The sequence below is a fragment of the Athene cunicularia genome, unplaced genomic scaffold, assembly GCF_003259725.1.
Source record: "Athene cunicularia isolate RWA unplaced genomic scaffold, athCun1 SCF_62, whole genome shotgun sequence".
In the NCBI taxonomy this organism is placed as follows: Eukaryota; Metazoa; Chordata; class Aves; order Strigiformes; family Strigidae; genus Athene; species Athene cunicularia.
The window spans coordinates 6,943-13,944 of record NW_020799493.1 but is presented as its reverse complement, the minus strand read 5'-3'; the positions used below and the strand labels follow the sequence as shown (position 1 = coordinate 13,944).

The window sequence follows — 7,002 nt, the reverse complement described above, 5'->3', positions numbered from 1 at the left end:
GTCTGGCCCTTGGGGGCAGCACAGGGACTGCAGGGTTCTAGAGCAGCCATAAGGCCTTGGAAGCGGAACGTGAGGTGACCTGTATCTGATCCCCTCGTGGGCCACGAAGAGGAGCTGGTGTGGAGCGCTGGGATGAGCTCAGCTGTGCCTCAGGATCTCGTGGGCCAGCAGAAGGTGCATGGCTGTGAAGGCAGCTGTGAGGTCACACCTGCCGCAATCCCTGGCAGGCCAGCAGCAGGCTTGGGGGCTGGTTTGCACAAGGACATGGTTCTGATCCTGGTGCGGGAAGCTGTGCAGATCCCACCCCTTGAACTGTTCTCTCACTGTGCCCCTGTGAGCTCTTTCAGTGTTACCAGTTCCAGTGCTGCTCTATCAAGGGTTTTCTTCCTCCACTGCCCCCAACAGAGGATGTTCACACGGGCGTGTGTTGCTGCTTTTGTATAAAGGTCAGGACATGCCGATGGCCGGATGGCCAGGGGCAGGTGGGACCTTCCTGCACTCTTCTCTCTTACAGTCCAATTGAAATGACGACCAAGGGATACACTCAGCCCAAGAGGGCCTGAAGCCCCAGCAGTACATGGAGCACAGCCCGGCACAGCCCAGGCCTGGCTCTGCTCAGCTTTGCTGTTCTGAGGATCACGCACTCTTCAGGGCACAGTGGTCTTGTGCTCAGGATCAGCCAACCTCCTGATGAAGGACAGCAGGAGGATGAAGTCTCCTCTGGACAGCTGGAGGAAGGACACAGGTTTAGGCCCTGGTACTCAGTTGGGACTTGGAAGTCCATGGACCTCTGCTAGAAAGCCTGGGTGGAAGGGAAGGGGAAAGTGATCCCTGACTGCACCTGGGGGAATGCTCTCCTCTACCTGCACATTACCAGCTGGCCCTGGAGCCAGCTGCATCGCTGGGGGACCCTGAAAATCTCTGGGCTTCAGTCAGTAGAAACCTCATGAAGCTTTACAAGGGCAAGTGGCCAGTCCTGCCTTTGGGGACAGAACAACCCCAGAGCTGGCTGCGCACTGGGACTTGACCGGCGTGGGAGTGGCCCCGAGGAGAAGGGCCTGGGCATCCCTAGGGATGCCATCCAAGGCAGAGGGGTGTGTCCCCGTGAGTAAGGGCAGCTGCCCATGGGGCTGCCTTAGGGGCATGTGGCCAGCTCAGACAAGGCAGTTACCATCAGCACTGTGGTGGCCACATCATGACTGGTGTGTCTGGGGTGGGGCTCCCTGTGCTGGAGGAATGAGGAGGAACTGGAGAGGCTCCAGAGCAGACCTGCCAGGACGGGGTTTGGGGACTTGGTGGAGAGGCTGAGAATATTGGGCTGCTTGAGCCTGGTGAGGTGCACCCTCAGGGCACGGTACAAACAGCCTGCAGCTGCTTGAAGGGGGGTTTCCGAGATGATGGAGCATTTATCGGTAGTCGAAAGCAAAACTGAACAAAGCATATCTTCGAAAGTTCAGAGTGCAATTGATAGAGAAGCAATCTCATTCAGATTGTAACACTTTGGTACACGAGATCGCCCGAGGGTGCAGAATCAGGCCATGGTTTTATCTCTCAAGGAACAGCCGGTGAGTGTGGAGAGACATCAGTGAAGGTGTGGAAATGCTGAGGCAGGAGCTAGGTGGGAAAGCAAGATGGGTGTCTGCAGCCTGGAGGGAAAGAGGTGCCGGCACCGTGCAGTGTAGGACAGCCGGCAGGCGAGATGGCCGAGTGCTCTGGCACGGCGAAAAGGCCCAACAGGACCAAGGTCTATCTCCCCTTGGCTATGGCAGTTGCCTCTGCCCCCGAGGCCTCGCAGGACAGACTTGATGGGGAGGCTCTGCACTTCATTTCTTCTTCCCATTGCTTGGGGCAGGCTAGGAGGGGTTGTGCATTTTCCTACCCTTGGCATTGCTCCCCCTCACAGCCCCTGCCCCCAGGAAGAGCCCTGAGCCACACACGACGGGCAGCATCTCCTTCCCAGGGCCGGAGGGTCAGGCCTTGGCCTTTGTGCTCCATCAGCCAACCCAAGGGTTTCACAGCATTACAGCCTGCACGGGGCCTTTGCCTGCCTGCAATCACAGCCTCCAATTCTCTGCTCTAACGAGTCCCTGCAGAGGCTTTGTCAGTGCTGGCCCTCCGTGGGGCCAATCAGGGCTTCAGGGCACTTGGAGCTTTGCTGCTGACTTGGACTTCTTGAGCCCTTTGCTCCGTCTCCTCTCAGGCTCTGATCAACATGGACATGGGGCCAAATACACCACGGGGCTCATTAAAATACACAATGCCATAACGAGCTAGTTCTCTTCCTTTAGTTTTCCTCAAGTCTTCAGGACTTGTGCATCTAATTGGAGTCATTTCATGGTGTAGTTAAGGAGGAAGATTTCCAAGTGCCCCTAATACAAATCACTCTGTATTTTAAAGAGCACGTTATTTAATTTACACTTTAGAGAAGAGGCGATAGCAGCACTCTCGGATTGACATCGATGCAGAGCATCTCCTCGGGAGAGCTCCTGGACAGCCCCTTGGGGTCCAACACAGTACGGACAACCTTTGTCCTCACCCCCCCAGGCCCAGCATTTCTCTCATCAGCCGCCTGGGACTCGCATCATTTCTCCTTACATCAGATTTCTCCTCTGATCTCTGCAGCGGGAGGTTACAGCTCCTTTGCACAATCTCCCCCCTATTGTCCTTGGAGAACCGGCTGCACACGGGCACAGAAGGATTTCTGCTGTTTGTAAGCAAGGAAAACTCAAACATCATCAAGATTCATACAAAATAAAATACATTTTCTTTTATAAGTTCAATCTCAATGAGTTTGCTGTTCTGCAAGTGGTAATTTTATGAGAAATAATTTTGGTTGGTAGAAAGACAAAGTTAGAGATGTACATACTGGAGGACTTGGACAAGGAGACAATTAGTCTGCTGAAAGAGAGAAAAGATTTTAACCATCCAAAGTTCAAAGCAGCAGCTCACAAGCTGAGAGGAATCCGAACGTACCGAAAGGATGAGAAATAATACAAAAGAATTGTGGGGAAAGTTTTTTGTTTGTTTGTTTGTTTGTTTTGTTTTATTTTATTTAGTTCGATTTTGAAAAATGTGTCTTTGGGAATGGTTCGTTTTACTGGACAGGTGAAAAGAAATGAAATATTAATTTGACACAGCGTTGCAGTGGAAGAGCAATTATTATTTTTTTTTTTTAAATATTCCCTTCTAAAACTAACGTGGTTAGGGGAGGTCTCTGGTGGGTGAGGACAAGCCAATGTCACAATCATGTTTGATAGAGTCCAGAATTGCCCCCCCCAGCACCCACTGGGTACACGAGGTGAGGAGTGACCCTTCCAATGAGCCCTCTTGGGTGACATTCCCGGGTACTCAACAGATAGTGCCCAAGCGGACCCCCCAAGGGGACATCATGGCTCCCCAACCTGATGGCCTTCATGGGGAAGTGGCCGCCTTGGTAGGTGGGAGGAGAACGGTGGGTGTCACCTGACTCCAAGTCAAGAAGACCATTGGACACGGTCTCCCTCAATATTCTCGTACCTAAATTATGCTGTTACAGCAGAGCTGGAGTGCAACAAGTTGGGTAAAACAGTTGTTGGAGGCTGAAAGAGCTGTGGTGGAGGGAATACCTGGAGGTCACTGGGACATACTGGGGCGTTGTGGCAGCACAGGGGACCCTTCTGGGTGCACCCATGACCCAGAGGTGGCAGCAGTGGCCGTGCTTGTCACTGACACTAGAGGCGACAATCCCTGAGCTCTGGGGGCGCCGTTCAGATGAACCCTGCCAGGCAACAGGACCGTCCTGTGAGGAACCTCATGAGACAGAAGAAGGACAAAGGTGACGTCTTGCACCTAGGACAGACGGACACCCTGCTGTGGTGGGAGAAGGGCGCTGCCTGGCTGGGGAGCAGCTCTGGGGACAAGGCCTTGGCCGTGCCGGGTGACGGCAAGAAAACATGATCCAGTAATGGGCCACGTGATCCAGCACGGATTTTGTTGGCCTTTGTTGGCCATTATTAGCTGTTGTTGGCCTTTGTTGGCCATTGATGGTCTTTGTTGTCCTTTGTTTGCATTTGTTGGACTTTGCTGTCTTTTGGCATCATTGGACATCATTAGGCTTTTTTGGCCTTTGTTGGCCATTGTTGGCCTTTTTTGAACATCCTTGGACATTCTTGGCCCTTGTTGGCCTTCGTTGGACATTGTTGGACATTGCTGCGCTTTCTTGACCTTCATTGGCCATAGTTGCCCTTCATTGGCAGTTGTTGGCCATTGCTGGCCTTTGTTGGCCTTTTTTTGGCATTTGTTGGGAATTGCTGGCCTTTGTTGGCCATTGTTGGCCTTTGTTGACCTTTGTTGGCCATTGTTGGCCATTGATGGCCTATCATGGCCTTAGTTGTCCATCTTTGGCCATTGCTGGCAATCGCTGGCCTTTGTTGGACATTGTTGGCCATTGCTGGCCTTTGTTGGCCATCGTTAGACATTGCTGGCCTTTCTTGGCCATCATTGGTCACTATTTGCCATCATTGTCCTTTATTTGACATCGTTGGGGTTTTTGACCATCCTCGTCCTTTGTTAGGATTTGTTGGCCATCGTTGGCCTTTGTTGGCTTTTGTTGACCATCGTTGGCCTTTGTTTGCCATCGTTGGCCTTTCCGTCTGACCCCAACTGACCAAAGGCATATTCCAGACCATGTGATATCTGCACAGTATAAAACAGGGAGAAAGGAGAAAGGGGTGGGGGTCACACTTAGTCCTCCGAGGCAACCCCTCCGGGTGTGGTAGCCCTGCTCCCTGAGAAGACACGACAGCGCCTCTCCGTGGAAAGTAGAGAATAAATCATTTACGTGTTATGTTTGTTTGGGTTTTTTTGCTTCCACGTTTGGACTTTTGATTTGCTTTATTACAAACTGCCTTTGTTTTACCCCCAGGGTTGGTTTATCTTATTATCTTTCCCGGTTTTGCCCTGTTGAGAAAAAAGGGGGGAAACGGAGTGTGGGGTGGGCAAGTGATAAAGCAACTTGGTGACTACCTGGCGTTTAGCCATGGGGTCACCAGCAGGGATGCGCTGCCCCTTTAAGAGCCCCACGGGCCAAAGTCTGATGGAGATTCGGGATTGACAGTGGATGATGGTGGCCTAGAGTGTCAAGGTGGACATTGTCGTTGTTTAATAAATTAGCAGCGACTAGAGATAGGAGACACAGGATTCTGTGGGTTTGATGTGGGTTTCCGGAAGCCTGTACTTTCCAAATTCCAATCAGGTATCGTTCCATCGGTCTCTGCTCCATCCTTCCACAATGTCTGCTGAGGTCATTTAGTCCGTAACTTTGGGTCCCAACTATCCAGAATCTGAGGAATGAGGCGGAGTCGGCTCACTCGGTGCGAGCAGGAGACTTTGGTTGTGGCACGGGGATGCTGCAAGGCACTGTGGGCAATAGCAGGGGGATCTGACACTGCGGATCTTTGGCTGTTCTCACCTAAAACCAGCTCCCATCGAGGCACACATCAGCCCTCTCCATTCTTCTGGCTCCCTCACCAAGTACACCCAGGGCCTTGGGCAAAAGTAAGCCCACGCACGGGTTTAACTTTACCCGATGGAGGAGTAACCCCGACGGTCTTCCCCAACATAATCCCACTGAGCACTACGGGGGCTTTGTCGTGCCGAGTTTGTGGGAGTGGGATAGAGTCAACCTGCCAGGTTATCCCTTATTTATATTTTAACCATCATCCTCTGTACCAAAGGGGCTTTAACCGATTGGTTGCTTGATCGTAGCACATTCATGGCGTCCACCCCTCAGTCATGAGCCCGTCTCGATGTTCCATCTCAGCCCTGATGTTCTGAGGAGTCAAGGGCCCAGCGAGCCAGAAATTCACCTTTATGCTACCAGTCCAGATCCACTCGATCCAGTTTAACAACTTTATTGATGCTCTAGACAAGGGGATCCTGTGCCCCCTCAATTTGCAGATGACACCCAGGTGGGTGGGGGTGTTGATCTCTAGAGAGTGGGGATGCCCTGCAGAGAGACCTGGCCAGGCTGGAGCCATGGGCTAAGGCCAACTGGGGGAGTTTCACTAAGTGGTGAGGCCACCCCTAGATTCCTGGGTTCAGTTTTTAGCCCATCATTCCAAAAATGCCATTGAATGACTCGAGCATGTCCAGAGAAGGGCAACGGAGATGGTGCAGGGTCTGGAGCAAAGTTCTGCTGGGGAGCAGCTGGGGGAACTGGGTGGTGGTGGTGGGGGGGTTAGTCTGGAGAAGAGGAGTCAGAGGGGAAACCTCCTGGCCCTCTAAAGCTACCGGAAAGGAGGGTGCATAGACCTGGGTTTGAGCCTCTTTAACCTAGTAGTAAGCGACAGGACAAGAGGAAATGGCTTCAAGTTGCGCCAGGGAAGGGTTACACACGATATCAGTAAGTATTTCTTTGCAGAAGGGGCTGTTGGGCATTGGAATGGGCTGCCCAGGGCAGGGGGGGAGTCCCCATCCCTAGAGGGGTTGAAGAGTCACGTTGACATAACTCTTAGGTATATGGTGCAGCGGGGAACTGTCAGAGTGAGGTTAATGGCTGTCTAGACCATCTTCAACGTCTCTTCCAACCTTGATGATTCTGTGATTTTCAGCAGTTCCTTTGCCCACACCCATCAGCTGTTGCTCTCTGACATGCCCTGGGGGAGCTGAAGTACCCTCAGGGTGCTTGGAAGGGTGACCCAGGACCTATGGGAACCCTTCTGGAGCATTCCCTGGCCACCAGGAAAAGGATCTCCAGACACCTCAGTGCTGACAACTCCTTTGTCTCCATTGGCCAAGAAGGGAAGCCCAGACAACTTGATTTGACACGGACATCGGCCCGGAGCTGTCTGATGTTGGGGGAGACCAGTCTCCTCCCTTTCTTCACCTGAAAAGCACTCACTCTTAATTTCCCCTGAGGGGACTAAAAAGGGAGTGTTCCTGGATGATGCAGAGACCCCTTTGAGCAGACACCGCCACACAGATGTGTTGAGACAAGTGCAAATCCGGGCACACAAACCCAGG

The 7,002-nt window shown here is 52.4% G+C and overlaps 1 protein-coding gene across 1 annotated transcript in view; it reads right to left on the bottom strand.

The window, feature by feature from the left end:
- The window catches only part of LOC113490901 (olfactory receptor 14A16-like), a 13,823-nt gene extending 11,785 nt beyond the window's left edge, over nucleotides 1-2,038 (bottom strand). The window contains exon 1 of the mRNA XM_026867510.1: nucleotides 2,034-2,038. The gene's annotated coding sequence lies outside the window, so the exon portion shown is untranslated. The remainder of the gene's footprint in view (nucleotides 1-2,033) is intronic.
- Nucleotides 2,039-7,002: the final 4,964 nt, after the last annotated feature.